Below are 18,141 nucleotides of genomic sequence, written 5' to 3' on the forward strand. Positions count from 1 at the left end.
ATGAGATCTTCGATTCTTGTTTAGATTGTTTCGGCCAAATATCACTCGATCTCAATTTCGAGATTGGGGTTGTATACCGCTAAGTCGAAACTTAGAAAAATCATAACTTCTTCATACGAAGTCAGATTTAGATGTTCTTTTTATGCACACTCTCAGTTTAACGTATTCTACAATTTTTTTAGATCACTAAGGCTAAATGTCGCTCTATCGTAAATTCACTATTTACATCATGCAGTGTCGTACTGGTTCTGTCGCGAAATTTCGACAGGTCATAACTTCTTCGTTATAACTCGGATTTCAGCATTCTTTATATATTCGGAAACCATGCCACGACCAATACCACATCCTTCATAGATATAGGGTTTATCTAAAACTTCATTTTGACGCTTATTTTTATCCTTAATTCATTTAAGTCACACAATTAAGCACAAAACACATAATACTCAAATAATACATCTTTATTATTTCAAGACGGGTTACAAAGGTTAACCTAGACTGTTACATCATCATTAATGTCTAGCGTAGAAACACGGGCGTTACAATTCTCTCCACCTCAGGATGATTCCGTCCTTGGAATCACATATCAACAAACAAATGCGGACAGCGACTCATCATGTCACTCTTTCTCTCCCATGTGAGATTTGGCCCATTCGTATGTTTCCAACGGACAAGCACTATTTCGACCATCTTGCGTCCCAACTTCTTAGTCTTTCGGTCAACGATTGCCTCTGGTTCTTAAATTAACCTCTTGTTCTCATTAATTCTCAACTCTGAAAGTGGAATCATGTCGGGAACTTCTCCCATGGACTTCCTCAAATAACACACATGGAAAGTGTTATGAATTCCATTTAGTTCTTCGGGGTAATTCGAGCTTGTAAGGTTGGTTCCCAATCCTCTGAAGAACTTTAAACGGTCCAATAAACCTTGGACTTAACTTTCCCCTTCTACCAAATCGTACAAGTCACTTCCACGGTGGAACTTTAAGCAAAACCGAATCTCCAACTTCAAAAGTCATCGGTCTTAGCTTGTTGTTAGCATAGCTCTTTTGATGATCCTGAGCTACTAACATTCTCTCCCTAATTATTTTCAACTTTTCAGCAGTTTGATGGACTATCTCTGGTCCCATAAACGGCTTTTCCCCAGCCTCAAGCCAACAAGACGGCGTATGACATTTTTATCCGTACATAGCTTGATAAGGTGCCATGTTTGTGCTCGAGTGGAAACTATTATTGTAGGAAAATTCTACCAAAGATAAACATTCATCCCAGTTACCTTGGAATTCTAGGGTACATGCTCTCAGCATATCTTCAAGCGTTTGTATCGTTCGTTCGCTCTAACAATAAGTCTATGGATGGTAAGCTGTACTCAAACACAACTTGGTACCCAATTCCTCTTGTAGACTTCTCCAAAATCACGATGTGAAACGGCTGTCACGATCTGACACAATCGTTAACAGAACATAGTGAAGCCTCACAATTTCCTTCACGTAAGAATTCGCAAGCTTATCCATAGACCATATCTCGTTGGCTGCTATGAAGTGCGCACTCTTAGTGAAGCGATCAACAACCACCCAAATCATGTCGTGACCGTCCTTTGTTCTGGGCAGTTTAGTGACAAAATCCATTGTAATGTCTTCCCATTTATCCATAGGCACATGTGAAGGTTCTAAAGTCTGATATGGTTTCTGATGTTGTGCCTTGATCCTTGCACACGTCACACACTCGGCCACATACTTTGCAATATCAAGCTTCATCATCGGCCACCAGTAGTAAGGTTTTAGGTCCCTATACATTTTAGTGCTACCGGGATGAAATGAGTACATGGTTTTGTGAGCTTCTTCCATCAAAAGATCTCTTATTCCTCCTGATTTAGGCACCCAAATTCGATCTTGGAATACCTTCAGTTCGTGACCTTTTGTACGGAACACTAACGTTTTGCCCAAACGTTAGGGAAATGTGACGGAGGAGTCACTTGTTTTAAGCGTGGAAAGCTTGGGCACTATGCCAATGAATGCACCCTTGACAAGAAAGTTTGTTATGGGTGTAATGAAGAAGGGCACATCTTGAAAGACTGTCCGAAGAAGAAGGAGGCAGCAAGGCCCAATGTCCCACCAAAACCGAAAGCCAGAGCTTTCCAGATGACACTTGAAGCAGCAATAGATGAAGCAGATGTCGCTTCAGGTACCTTTCTCGTAAATGGATTTCCTGTCAATATATTATTTGATTCAGGAGCAAACTACTCATTTATATCACATAATCTTGGTAGAAGACTAGCATTGCCTATAGATAAACTTAATAATTCTATAGTTATAGAAGTTGTCAGTGGCAAGTTCATACTTGTTAGTAATTGCATTAAAAATATCATCATCGAATTGAACGGGAATAAATTCCACGAGGAATTACTGCCCATTAAGTTGAATGGTTTCGACATCGTGCTAGGAATGGAATGGATTAGTACGTACGATGCTGAGATACTATGCAAGAAGAAGATTGTAAGAGTAAACCCATCTAGAAAAGAGTCATTTATGGTGTACGGGGACAAACACAGAGTAAATTCTGGAATCATTTCCTTGATGAAAGCCAGAAAATGTTTGTCCAAAGGATGCACATCATACTTGGCATTTGTGGTTGATACTAAGAAGGAGAAGAAGGAGATACAAAGTATACCCATGGTGTGTGACTATCCAGAAGTCTTTCCCGAAGATCTTCCTGGATTGCCCCCTGATAGACAAGTGGAGTTTCGAATAGACTTGTCGCCAGGATCAACACCAATAGCAAAAGCACCATACTGACTAGCATCGACGGAGATGAAGGAGCTTATGACGCAACTTCAGGAGTTATTGAAAAAAGGTTTTATTAGACCTAGTTCATCACCATGGGGAGCTCCGGTGCTATTTGTAAAGAAGAAGGACGGAAGCATGAGGATGTGTATAGACTACTGAGAGCTGAACAAGGCAACAATGAAAAACAAGTATCCATTGCCATGGATTAATGACCTATTCGATCAGTTGCAAGGTTCGAACTATTTCTCAAAGATCGATCTTAGGTCAGGATATCATCAGCTGAAGGTGAGAGAGCCGGATATTGAGAAAACTGCATTCAGAACAAGATATGGAAACTACAAATTCTTAGTTATGTCATTTGGACTGACCAATGCTCCAGCAGCATTTATGGATTTGATGAATAGGGTTTGTAAACCATTCCTTGATAAATCTGTAATAGTGTTCATAGATGACATTATAATATACTCAAAGAGTCAGTAGGAGCATGGCAAGCACCTGAGAGAAGTATTAGAAGTTCTGAAGAAGGAGAAGCTGTATGCTAAGTTCTCCAAATGTGATTTCTGGATTCGAGAAGTCCAATTTTTGGGTCACATGGTTAACCAAGAGGGAATAATGGTTGACCCGACAAAGATAGAAGCTGTAATGAAGTGGGAATGACTAAAAAGTCCCACGGAGATTCGAAGCTTTCTAGGATTAGCTAGATATTACCGACGATTTATCTAAGACTTTTCTTCGATAGCTGCTCCATTGACAGCTTTGACTCATAAAGGAGCCACATATGGATGGAGTGAGAAACACGATGAGGCATTCGAGAAGCTAAAAAAGAAATTGTGTGAAGCACCAATTCTTTCTCTACCCGATGGAGTTGAAGATTTCGCAGTGTATAGCGATGCGTTGGGAGTCGGGTTAGGATGTGTTCTAACTCAAAGAGAAAAGGTGATAACATATGCATCTCGACAATTAAAGGAGCATGAAAAGAACTACCTTACTCATGATCTGGAGTTGGTAGCGGTAGTTTTTTTCCCTAAAGATATGGAGGCATTACCTCTATGGCATGAAGTGCAAACTTTTCACTGATCATAAGAGTCTCCAGTATCTCTTTAATTAGAAGGAATTAAACATGAGACAATGACGTTGGCTAGAGTTACTCAAAGATTTCGACTGTGATATACTTTTAACACCCTGGTAAAGCAAATGTTGTAGCTGATGCTCTAAGTCGAAAAGTAAACTTTGAAAGAAAAAAGCCAAGATCGTTACGAATTGAAGTTGTCTCGATAATTGTGCAAAGTATCAAGAAAACTGAGGAAGACGCTTTGGAGAAAAATGACTGAAAGGAAGAACGTTTAGGCAAAACGTTGGTATTCGGTACAAATAAACAAGGATTGAAGGTATTCCAAGATAGAATTTGGCTACCTAAGATGGGAGGAATAAGGGATCTTCAGATGGAAGAAGCTCACAAAACCATGTACTCGATTCATCCAGGTAGCACTAAAATGTATAGGGATTTGAAACCCTACTACTAGTGGCCGACGATAAAGCTCGATATTGCAAAGTATGTGGCTAAATGTGTAACATGTACAAGGGTTAAGGCACAACATCAGAAACCGTATGGGAGTTTAGAACCTTTACCTATACCCATGGGTAAATAGGAAGATATCACCATGGATTTTGTGACTAAACTTCCCAGAACGAAGAACGGTCACGACATGATTTGGGTAGTCGTGGATCGTTTCACAAAGAGTGCACACTTCATAGCAGCCAATGAGAAATGGTCTATGGATAAGCCTGCAAATGCTTTCGTGAAGGAAGTGGTAAGACTTCACGGTGTACCATTAATGATTGTATCAGATCGTGATAGTCGTTTCACGTCAAGGTTTTGGAAAAGTCTACAGGAAGAAATGGGTACGAAGTTGTGTTTAAGTACAGCTTACCATCAACAGACTGATGGTCAGAGCGAAAGAACGATTCAAACACTGGAAGATATGCTGAGAGCATGTACCCTAGAATTCCAAGGTAACTGGGATGATCACTTACCTCTGGTAGAGTTTTCCCACAACAACAGTTATCATTCGAGCATTAAGATGGCACCTTATGATGCGTTGTATGGACAGAAGTGTCGTACGCCATCTTGTTGGCTTGAAGTTGGAGAAAAGCAGTTTATAGGCCCCGAGATAGTCCATCAGACTGCTGAAAAGCTGAAAGTGATCAAGGAAAGGATGTTAGTAGCTCAGGATCGTCAAAAGAGTTATGCTGACAAGAAAAGACGACCGCTGACATTTGAAGTTGGAGATTCGGTTTTGCTCAAAGTCCACCATGGAAGGGACTTATACGATTTGGAAAGAGAGGAAACTTGAGTCCAAGGATTATAGGACCATTCAAAGTTCTTCAGAGGATTGGGAACCAAGCTTACAAGCTAGAATTACCGGAAGAACTAGATGGTATTCATAACACTTTCCATGTGTGTTACTTGCGGAAGTTTACGGGAGAAATTCCTGATATGATTCCAATTTCAGAGTTAAGGATGGATGAAAATAAGAGGCTAATTGAAGAGCCTGAGGCGATTGTTGACCGTAAGACTAAGAAGTTGCACCACAAGATGGTTGACTTAGTGCTTATGCGCTGGAAATATACGAATGGGACAAACCTCACTTGGGAAACAGAGAGTGACATGATGAGTCGCTACCCACATCTATTGGCTGATGCATAATTCCGAGACGGAATCATCCTAAGGAGGAGAGAATTGTAACGCCCGTGTTTTTAGGCTAAGCATTAATTTAATGGTGTAATAGTTAGGGTCAACATTTATAACCAACTTTGAAATAATAAATAGGAATTATTTGAATATTATGTGGTTTTATGTGCCTTATATTTAATTATAAGATATAATAAGTTAAGAATAAAAATAAGCGTCAAAAATAAAATAATAGATAGGTCCAATATCTATGAAGAAAGTTGTAGTGGTCGGGACAAGGATTCCCGAGATATAAAGAATGCCGAAATCTGAGTTATAATGAAGAAGTTATGACCTGTCGAAGTTTCACATCAAAACTGGCATGACACAAGGAAACGTAGAAAGTTAGTTTATGATAAACGACTTTTTATCCTTAGGAGTCTAAATGAAAGTTGTAGAGTACATCTCCACCTACGCGTGGATATAAAGAACATCGAAAACGGAGTTCGTATGCAAAAGTTATGGCCTTCCGAAGAAGCAGCTATCAGAAACCCTAATTTGACTGAACTCACAACGTGAGCATCAAAAATTCAAGACGTGAGGAGTCAACAGACACTAATCGGAGCTAGAAAACACGCGTTAAGGCTATGGGATGACTCGTGGAAGTTCACGACGTGAACCTATCATGTTCACGATGTGAATGGCCCCAAATCACCCTATAAATAGCGATCAAAGCTCATTCAATCCTTACACCTTCTTCTTTCATTCTCTCTCGTTTTCTGAAGCCGTTCCGCGTCCCGAGTCCGACGATCACGAGCCGTTGACCGTTTTTAGATTCTATCTACTCCCGCTACTAAAGTGAGTGCATATTTATTTTCATCTTACGCATAGATATGAAGTATTTTATATAAATTACATGCTATGTATGCATATTGTCTTTATACTTGTTATCTATGTTAGACAAACACCATTATACATGTTTTAAATTATTTAAACTTTATATGTATTTTATATCTACAAATATGTTGGGGGTAAAACAGGGGTAGATGAAATAGTTGGTGTGTGATGAAATAAAATGATGAGAGGCCTCAATGTTGTTGTTGATCTAGTCATCTAGCAGAGTATAGATGACAACCACAGACTATTCTAGACAGTCAAGTCGAACGTTATTAGGCCCGCAACCTGTAGGTGTTTGTGAATGATGTGTTCACTGGTGTACCCTATCCCCCTCATGGTTGCTTTACGGACATTTATTGTTGAGAAAACCCCTTAGCAATAGTGTCCATCCCGATGATAATCCTTAGGCTAGATCCCTTACGATAGGTGTTTTAGGGATGTAAAGTGAGGATAACGGGAATGGGTAATCGGGTTATTGTTGGTTGATGAAATTAATAAACTTATTTATTGCGGGTTGAAAACCCTATGTGCTCACCAGGCTTGCAAACCTGACCCACTCAGTTTTCGCATATACATGTAGTGGAAAGAGAGCACATAAGTGATGATGTGATGAGAGATCAATGGATTATAGGCTACTAAAATAAATAGATATTATAATGCCGATGTTGTTTATGTTTATGCTTTTGATCTATATTAACAACGATATCCCATAGTTTTTAATATAATACATTTCTACAGAAATGCTTTGATAAATTCTTTTTCATATTTTTTTTGGGAACAAATTCCACATTATATTTCTTTAAAAATATACTCTGATTTTCAAATAAAGCATAAATAAATCGGTCTTTTCTGGCCGTGCATTTGGGGATGTCACAAAAACTCCGTTAGGAATTCACAACCCCTTCATCTGACGTCCGTTTTTGTCTGTCTTTTTACCGTTGCATTACTATCGATGAGATCTTCGATTCTTGTTTAGATTGTTTCGACTAGAAATCACTCGATCTCATATTCGAACTTTGAGCTGCATACCGCTAAGTCGAAACTTAGAAAAATCATAACTTCCTCATACGAAGTCAGATTTGGACATTCGTTTTATGTATGCTCTCAGTTTAACGTATTCTACGACTTTCGTTTAGATCACTAAGGCTAAATATCGCTCTATGATAAATTCACTAATTACGTCACATGGTGTCGTACCGGTTCTGTCACGAAACTTCGACAGGTCATAACTTCTTCGTTATAACTCGGATTTCGGCATTCTATATATATCCGGAATCCTCTTCACGACCACTACAACTTTCTTCATAGATATCGGGCTTATCTAATATTTTATTATTACGCTCATTCTTGTTCTTATTTCATTTAAGTTACATAATTAAGCATAAAACACATAACACTCAAAATAATACATTTTTATTATTTCACAACAGTTTACAAGGTTAACCTAGACTATTACATCATCATTAATGCCTAGCCTAGAAACACGGGTGTTACAGATTTCCTTATACAATTTTGATGTCAATAGCGTTATTAATACAGTTGATTTTTACTTTTCATGAAATCATAACTCCTCCGGTGGGAGTCAGATTTTTACCACTTTTATATCTTTGGGAGTACTTTGTTGTGCACTTTCCAAGTACATTGACCGTTATTAAAAGTGTTGTAACTTTTTGCCACTCATTTTCGATTCTATTAATCTTTATTTATAAATCGTATCGCACCCAATCATATTTTCCCGAAGTATGAAAAACTCTATTATTGTCATTTATCGGTGCTAATATGTAGTGACGGTTGATGACATGAATTTCCAAATTGTCACATTTATATGCACATATTTATCTATGTATTTAGATTATAATTTTATTATTTTTTGGCTAATTTATTGCAATTTACGGAAAAAAGGTACTTAATTATGTTTCAATTAGATTTTCAGTCTAAAAGATGTGTTCGGGAGCAAAAGGAAGCGGGAAATGCAATCGGGAACTCGGGAATTGAAGAAAGAAGAAAAAAGAGAAAAAAATCCTAAAGGACTCGGCAAGTTGGATGTGTACTCGACGAGTCCACACGAATGTTTCCGAAGAAAATACAAGTCCTTGCCGTATACGGATTTTTAATAAGGGGACTCTGCAAGTCGGTTATCTACTTGGCGAGTAGCCCCTGTTTTTTGAAGTCTATAAATAGAAGCCAATTAGTGAAACTAAAGCTCTCTCTGAAACCCTTGGGGATTATTTTGCGACAAAAGGTGCAGCTTAAGCTTTGGAATTCGTGGAGAAAACCCTAGCCTTCGATTTTAAGGAGATTAAAGGCAAACTAAGTTTACTCTTACTTTATCTCTTGTTTGAACTGCTAGATCTTGTTTGTGAGTTACTTTCTGCTCTAATTATGAGCTAAACCTTATATCTTCTGTTTAGGGTAGATAAATTTATGACTATGGATTGATTTGTGGTTGGATTAATTGTTTATTGGTGGATTTTGTTTTATTAAGCTTGTTAAAGAACCTTATGTATTAAACACAACTATTTTCTGTTAATTAACAATTAATTAAGCTGCGTGAACATCTCTTAATTGCTTATCTCATATGATTTATGCGAAAACATTGTTATATGCCTAGGAATAGCGAATGTGAAATTAGGGTTAACTAGAAAACGGGTAAATTAATGTGTGAGCTTGTGTGCTAAACCATCAACAAGAGGTAAATTGAATTAGTAATTTGATTAACTAATTACAAGTCTTATTTAACCCGAATAAATGAACTAGGAAATTTATTAGTTTAATCACTTGATCACTGATTAAATTAATTTGTTTTCTAAGGAGTGGTAATAGAGAATGTGAACCTAATCACTTCAATCGGTAGCCAATCACAATTAATCCATTGCACTTGCCATAAAATCAACCATAGGAGTAAATGAATCGAACCTAAACAGAAGCCTTCTTATCATTGAATTTAGTTGTTTTTTACTTGCTTTAGCTGTTAGTTACTTAATTAGCGTATTAGTTGATTGTTTAAGTTTCTAGTCTTGCAAAACTAGAGAAAACCTTTTACTTTTATTACTTGTTTTAGTTAATTCTAGTCATTAGTTTAATTACCGTTCCCAATGTTCGATACCTTGCTTATTCAACTATACCATCAATTGACAGGTCCACTGCCTTTGTGTTTCTAAATTATATCTTTAAAGTGAGACTAAAACTAGTGCATTTATATACACATCAAGTTTTTTGTGTCATTATGGGGGAACGGTTCAAAAATTAATTCTAATTGCTAGTGTTATCGATCCTTTGTGTGAGATTTATCTTGCACAAAGTTACTACTTTAGTAATCTAGTTAATAGGTTTAATTATTAAGTTTTTCTATTTTTAGGATTTTGTTATATTTTTTTCTGTTTTACCCTCGAACTCGTTGAGTCCACTCGCAGGTACTCGGCAAGCCCAAGGCAGATTTCCAATTTCGTTTTTATTTCATTTTTGTTCTTTTTACGCGTTTTTTTCTTGTTTTGATTGTAGGAATTACATGAACCGAGGTTCAAATACACCTCTGGTTCCTCCGTACGAAGATCCGGAATCCGCTCTTAGAAAGAACAAAGACAAAGCCATTGAAGACGCTAAACCACCAAGGAAATCACCTTTCAAGGACCTTAGATCAGTGTTTGGGAAGAAGAAAAGCAAGAAAACGGGTGAGTCTAGCAGTCAAAAGAGTGAGGATAGCACGTTTAAAAACTGAAGAAAATCCAATTCCAAAAGTAACCGATTACGACTCTGAATCCGAAGAAGAAAGCGACTTTGAAGGCAAACCCGCTAACACCGTGGCTAACATCGATGAAGTTCCCATGAGTGAATGGAAGAAAAGGATGTGTGATGATGCCGACCCAGGACTCGTGCAACCCACGATTCTCGCAACTGCCACCTTTGAACTTAAGGGCCATATACTAGCTCAACTTAAGGAAATCCCATTCTTCGGGAAGGATCACGAAGACGCATACAAGCATCTTGACGAGGTCAACGACATAGCAGATTACTTCAATGTTCCTAATGTGACTCGTGATATTGTTTTGCTTCGTATGTTACTGATCACATTTAAGGGAGCCGCGAAAGATTGGTTGAAATCACTCCCTCCCGGATCCATCACTACTTGGGCTAAAATGCATGAAGAATTTATTGATCAATTTTGCCCCCCGGTGATAAAAGAGCTAATTGAAGAATTCTCTAAACACTCTAGAGAATATCATAACCCAAAAAATGACTCAACTAAAGGAATGGTGAATGCTATTTCGGATGACATGGCGGCAATGATGGCAAAATTGGAAAGCATGGATAGAAGAATGACTAAGATGGACCAATCCATCCATGCCATTAGAGCGGGATGTGAAAACTGTAGAGGGCCCTACCTTACTAAAGACTGTGACCTTGACAAGAACGGGAACCGGAAAGTACAAGTTTGTTACTCAAGCAGTGATAGATATGATGATGATTGGCACAAACCCAAGAAAGAATGGCTACCTTATGATGAGTACAAGAAAGCTAAGGAGGAAAAGTATAAACAAAAAAGGAAGAGGTCTTTATCAAAGAGAGGAACTGGTGCAAGAAAAGAAGTCAGACTTTGATATATATGCTTACAAGATTTGCAGTTGCATCCGAGAAAAGGCACAACGATACCGATGCTGCAATTAAGGAGCAACAAAACTCCATGAAAGAACACCAAATCATGATGAAAGACCAAGCAACCTTACTTAGGAATCAGCAAGCTTCCATTCTCAATATTGAAAAACAGCTGGGCCAACTTGCATTACAAATAAATGAGAGATGACCGGGTGGACTTCCTAGTAATACCAAAAACAATCTGAAAGGCGCACATATAAACATCATGACAAATAGGAGTAGGAAGATAATAACTCCTCGGGCCCCTATTCAGAATGAAGATCCTAAGTTAGTGCAAGATGAAGAAGCAGAAACTGAAGGATCGCAAATTCCCGATCCAACTCGCCGAGTCCTAGATATGGACTCGACGAGTCCCCCACCTAAACAGAAACACAAGCCTCATATTAAACCATATCAGCCTCCATTGCCATTTCTATCTCCAACCAGACAAGACAAGAATGAGGTTGATTACCAAAAGTTCCTAGAACATATAAAGGCCCTTCAAATCAATATGCCATTCATTGAGGCGGTTGCACAAATGCCGAAATATGCCAAATTCCTAAAGGAGCTTCTAACTAATAGAAAGAAGATCAAAGAGATGAATAGGTGAAGAAATTGGTCTTAAATGAAAATTGTTTAGCTGCCATGTTGAACAAATTACCTAAGAAGAAGGGTGGTCCGAGAAGTTTGACCTTGCCTTGTCAATTTGGAAATTTAGCAACTATACATGCATTAGCTAATTTAGGGTCAAGTGTTAACCTAATGCCATATTCATTCTTTAAGAAATTAAATCTTCCGGAGCCAAGGCCAATCCGAATGGCAATTCACTTAGCAAATAAAACGGTGACATTTCCAAAGGGAATATGCGATGATCTATTGGTGACATTTGATAAGTTTGTGTTCCCCGCAGACTTCATAGTACTAGATATGGAAGCGAACCCTCAAGTCCCGATCATACTTGGAAGACCTTTCCTCAACACTATGAGTGCTATAATAGACATGCGAGATTCTAAACTTACCCTCCGGGTGGGAGACGATTCAGTTACATTTGGAGTTGATCAAGCAATGAAGCATGCAAGGTATAGTGATGACACGACATTCTCGGTTGATATGTTGGAAGAATTAATGAAAGAATGGAAAGAAGACAAGCCAAACAAGTTCACTATTACTTTTGAGGATGAATTTGATGCTGAAAGAGACCTGATGGAGATAGAGAGATTGCTCGAGGAAGCTGAATATAATGAGTTAATTAGAATTGTTGAAAGCCTAACTCGCCGTGGAGCATCTTCCGACTTCACGAGTCCATTCGAAAAAACTCGACCAGTCACAAATTTTGCTTGGGACTCGACGAGTCCAATCACTGGACTCGACGTGTTCAGCATACAGAACATGAAATCTAAACTGAAAATTATACCTGATCATCTGGAGTATGCATTTCTTGAAGATGGGCAACAAAAACCAGTAATTATGGCTTCTGATCTAGCTAAACATGAAAAAGAAAGCCTTGTGGGAGTACTAAAGAAAAGACAAGGTGACAGAGCATGGAAGATAACTGATATCAAAGGGATAACTCCAGCCAATTGTTCTCATAAGATTAACCTAGAAGACGGAGCTAAACCTGTAGTTCAACGCCAAAGAAGACTTAAACCAAATATGCAAGAATTGGTGAAAAAGGAGGTGGTTAAACTATTAGATGCAGGTATCATTTACTCAATCTCTGATAGCCCATGTGTAAGTCCGGTGCAAGTGGTACCGAAGAAAGGAGGAATGACGGTGGTTACCAATAACGATAATGAGTTAATTCCAACAAGAACAGTAACCAGGTGGTGTGTTTGCATCGACTACAGAAAGCTTAATAATGCTACATGCATGGATCTTTTCCTGTTGCCATTTATTGATCAAATGCTAGAAAGGCTTTCCGGTCATCTATATTATTGTTTTCTCGATGGTTTCTCGGGGTATTTTCAAATTCCAATCGACCCACAAGATTAAGAGAAGACCACTTTTACATGCCCAAATGGGACTTTTTGCATACAGACGCATGCCTTTCGGGTTATGCAATACACCTGCTACGTTCCAAAGGTGCATGATGGCTATCTTCCATGACATGATCGAAACATTTATGGAGGTTTTCATGGATGGCTTCTCGGTTTTCGAATCATCTTTTGAAGATTTCTTATCCAACTTAGATCTAATGTTAGCAAGATGCGAGAAGACAAACCTATTACTAAATTGGGAAAAGTGCCACTTCATGGTAAAGGAAGGGATTGTTTTAGGACACAAGTTTTTAAGGTTGGGGATCGAGGTAGATAGAGAAAAAGTTGACAAAATAGCTAAGTTACCACCCCCAACAAATGTAAAAGGGATAAGGAGCTTTCTTGGTTATACGGGATTTTATTGTCGCTTCATTAAATACTTTTCAAAGATCACTAGGACTTTGACTCAACTTCTTTTGAAGGAAGCTCCATTCGATTTCTCTAAAGAATGTCATGAAGCATCTCAGTTATTAAAAGAAAGGTTGACCACTACTCCTATAATGATAGCCTCAAACCGGAATCTTCCTTTCTAGCTTATGTGTGATGCTAGTGACTACGCGATAGGAGCCGTTTTGGGATAAAGAATTGACACACATTTTCAGCCTATATATTATGCAAGTAAAACTTTGAACCCAACTCAAGAAAACTATACTACTACTGAGAAAGAGTTGCTAGCAGTGGTATATGCTTTTGATAAATTCCGACCCTATTTATTCTTGTCCAAGACAATTGTTTTCACCGACCATTCTGCCCTAAAGAATCTATTTGCTAAACAAGATGCAAAACCAAGATTGATACGTTGGGTCTTACTTCTACACGAATTTGATATTGAAATAAGAGATAAAAAGGGAATGGGAAACATGGGTGCCGATCATTTATCAAGATGAGAGAATCCGCATTTGGAAGAATTAGAGGAAAACGAGACTGGAGATGATTTTCCCGAAGAATATCTTTTGGTGATAGCAGGAGAGGTACCATGGTTTGCGGATATAGCTAATTACTTAGCAACTGAATACATTCCAAAAGACTTAAATCGACAACAAAAGAAGAAATTCTTTTCAGAAATCAAGTATTAATTTTGGGACAAGCCGTGCCTTTTCCGAAGTTGCGCGGACGGGATGATACGAAGATGTGTGTTCGGGAAGGAGAGTCGGGAAATCTTGGAACATTGCCATAGCGGGCCCACTGGAGGACATCATGGAGCACAATAAACGGAGAAAAAGATTTTTGGTATTGGTTTTTATTAGCCTACAATTTTTAAAGATGCTGCTCAATATGTCAAAGAATGTGATTCGTGCCAACCAGCAGGGAACATAACATCCCGAAACGAGATGCCCCAAAATAATATTCAAGTTTCTGAGATATTTGATATTTGGGGGATTGACTTTATGGGACCCTTCCCAATGTCAAAAGGGAATAAATATATCCTTTTAGTAGTGGAATACCTATCTAAATGGGCGGAAGCACAAGCATTACCTACTAATGATGCTCGAGTGGTGGTGCGTTTTCTTAAAAAGTTGTTTCAAGGTTTGGAGTTCCTAAAGCTTTTATTAGTGACCGGGGCACTCACTTTGCAAATGATCAATTAGCTAAGGTGTTAAAAAGATATGGTGTACACCATAGGTTTTCGACATCTTATCATCCACAAACAAGCGGACAAACTGAAGTGACAAATTCGGCATTAAAATGAATTTTGAAGAGATCAGTTGGAGGAAATAGAAAGGAGTGGTCGCATAAGCTTGATGATGCACTTTGGGCTTTTCGAACAGATTTCAAAACACCTATTGGCACTACACCATATAGGTTGGTTTATGGAAAAAATTGTCACATGCCGGTTGAAATAGAGCATAAAGCATTTTGGGCTTTAAAGATGTGTAATTTTGAATTAGTTGAACTTCGTACCAACTGGTTGATGCAAATGAATGCTCTTGAAGAACTTAGAAATGAAGCATACTCAAATTCATTAATATACAAAGAGAAGACTAAGAAATGGCATGACGTGAGACTAAAGGGTAATAAGGATTTTCATGAAGGACAAAAGGTGCTACTCTTCAATTCAAAGTTAAAGCTTTTCCCGGGCAAGCTAAAAACAAGGTGGGATGGGCCTTTTGTGGTTAAACAAGTTTTCCCACATGGAGCTATCGAGCTTATATAAAAATATGGAACAACTTTCAAGGTTAATGGGCATCGGTGAAAAAATATGAGGAAGGGATCCCAAAAGAGGAAGGACTTGAAGAAGGTCTAGATTTGGAAGAAACCACTAAAACATAGCGCGGGACGGAGTCTAGCTAACGACTCCTCAAAAAGAAGTGCTTCCGAGAGGCAACCCGATTTTAGAGTTTGCTTTCTTTTTACCTTTTTTTTTCATTTCGTTCTATTTATTTATTTTTAGGATTTGTCTTTTTCAATCTTCTTCTTTGCATAAAATGATTGATTGAGGGCAAGCAAAGCTCAAGTGTGGGGTATGGTGGCATAAAATTAAAGAAAATAACTAAAAAAATTTTCAAACAAAATGAAACTCTCGTCGAGCCCATTTACCTACTCAGCGAGTCCATTTAAAAAATCGTGATATTTTGCAGATTCGCGTATCTACTCGGCGAGTAGGTACCCCTACTGGGCGAGTTCACGTTTTAACCAGAAAAAAATATTTTTTTTTTTACTATTCTGTAAATGAGGGTTTTAACCCTAGTTGGTAAAACACATTTTGTCACAACTAGCATTTTAGCTAGGAAATTATATTCTCATGTAATCATTCTATTATTGTAAAGCTTATACTCTAAGTAAATATCACTCAATGCTTATTCAAACTCATCTCTCACGTTCAATTTAGAGTTTGAAACTCTAAAAATCCTGGTTCAAGTCTAATATGGTCTAGGATTTTCATATTGGGCCTAATGGACCAATAAGTATCCAAGTTGACTATTTTGGGCCTAAAAACCCTATTTGGGCTTTAAATGGTCCCACATTCATAAAACTTTACATTTTGAGCAATAATGGGCCTAAAACGAATTAGTTTACCTCTAATGGGCCATCTGGGCCAATTTGGGCGACAACAAAAGCTAATAGCCCTAATGGAACCTAAACCTCTTTAATTAGACTTCATTGGGCCGTGAACATCAATGAGGACCCAATGGGCCGAGAAGTGATTATTGGGCCTCATGATTTCGACCCAAGGCAAGTAATAGCCCAATTTAATTCTCTTTTTCTTCTAGCCCAAAATTCTCGGGCCATATCCAATAAAAGGTAATAATAATAATAATAATAATAATAATAATAATAATAATAATAATAATAATAAGGGAAGAATGCATGGACTTGGCTAATGACAACTCACAATTACATAACATACATCTAGATGATCACAAGTATCAAGAAGTGTATTACCCTTCATGCAAAACTCCATATCTCTTCTCCCTTTCTTCTTCTACCCCTTTGGCCGAAATCCCACCACTCCACCTCCATTTTTCTTATTCAAACTAGTTCAAACTCTCTCAAGAACTCCTTCATCTTCCTCAAAAATTTCGAGAATTTGAGTGTGTTTCAAGAGGAGTTTTCATCAAAGATCATCATCATTGGTAAGATCTCACAAACTAAGTTGATTTACTACAACTTTAAACTTAAATCACTCCTCTTACACAATATTTTCGTGGATCGTGACTCTTAGATCCATCTTGAATTCGAAAACTCCTCTCAAGAAGCAAGCTAGGCCGAATTCTCTTTCCATCTTCTCACAAGAAACAAATCCAACACCCCAATGTGAGTTCATACCCCCTATTTTCTATTTTTAGTTTGTTTTGGGGGAGAATACAAGTTGTGTTGTGTAGATCTATGTGTATATGCATGAATATGTGTGTTTTTCATGGTTTATTTGGTGGTTATGTGTCGTTTACTTCATACACCTAAGAATATGTTAAGAACATTAAGTTTATCACTTAGATCTACATCAAAACCTTGACAAAAGTATGTTCAATCACATATAATACATGTAAACTATTAGATCTGGGAATTACACTGAAATAGTTGGAATGAGTGTTGTGTTCCAAGATCTATAAACTAAACTCAAAAATCAACCTTTCACAGAAAGGTTTTGGTCCAATCTCGAAATGTTTTGACCACCTAAATGATAATATTTTTCAAAAATATTTTATATGCAAAAACTTCAGGTTTATACCTTTAAAATGACTACTCTCATGTCTTCATACGATTTTCTACAATTTTTGGCGAATTTTACAAAACTGCCTATCAGATTTGAAATAATTTCGGACCAGCCTGTGAAGGTGAGCAATTTCACACTTGTTAGAAGCCATTAAAAATTATGAGAAAAATTGTGACCAAAGTAGACAAAATTTCCAAACTTCCAGAATTTATGGATCCAGATTTAGACTTACGATGATTTTTCTACGAATTTTCCAACAACTAGGTCAGAAAAGCCCAAAACCAGAAAAATGTGTGTTTTCACAAAAATCAAGCCAAAAATAATATTTTTGACAAAAATAGGTTTAAAATGTTATTTTTACCACAAACTAGTCATCAACACAAGTTTTGAACAAAATGGAGACTAAGTGTTATTCTTACCAAATTGGGCCTTAATTGTAAAATTTTGACTCATTGGGCCGAGAACGTCATTTTTACAAAAAGTAAGTTTTTATGTTATTTTAGTGAATACTCGAACCAAAACCAACGATAAACTAACAAACAGATTAATTTGGTCACTTTCTAGGCTATTGGGCCTTAGTGGCCCATTTATATGTTTGATAGGTCATGTATACTATTTATATGTTTATTGGGCCTCATTGACCCATTCACACGTGTGACAGATCCTGGATACTATTTGTGTGCTATTTGGGCCTGTAAATACCTTACATGTGAAATGGGCCTTAGTTGTCCTTTCATATATATTTCGGGCCCATTTTATATAATCTCGTTCCAATTGGGCGTTGAAATGATTAACATGTTTAACGATGCCTTAGTGGTTCACTTACATGGTTCATTGGGCCTGGAATGAGTTTATACATTTTCTTCGCGTAAATTCGATTAAGGATCTAGTGAGTTTTCTTGGTTGGCACCTATTAAGTGTACGATCGTAGCATGTAGTTATAACCAGAGTCACTTGGATGGAGAGT

The sequence above is a fragment of the Lactuca serriola genome, chromosome 2 (assembly GCF_051521515.1).
Source record: "Lactuca serriola cultivar US96UC23 chromosome 2, Lser_US96UC23_V15, whole genome shotgun sequence".
NCBI lineage: Eukaryota > Viridiplantae > Streptophyta > Magnoliopsida > Asterales > Asteraceae > Lactuca > Lactuca serriola.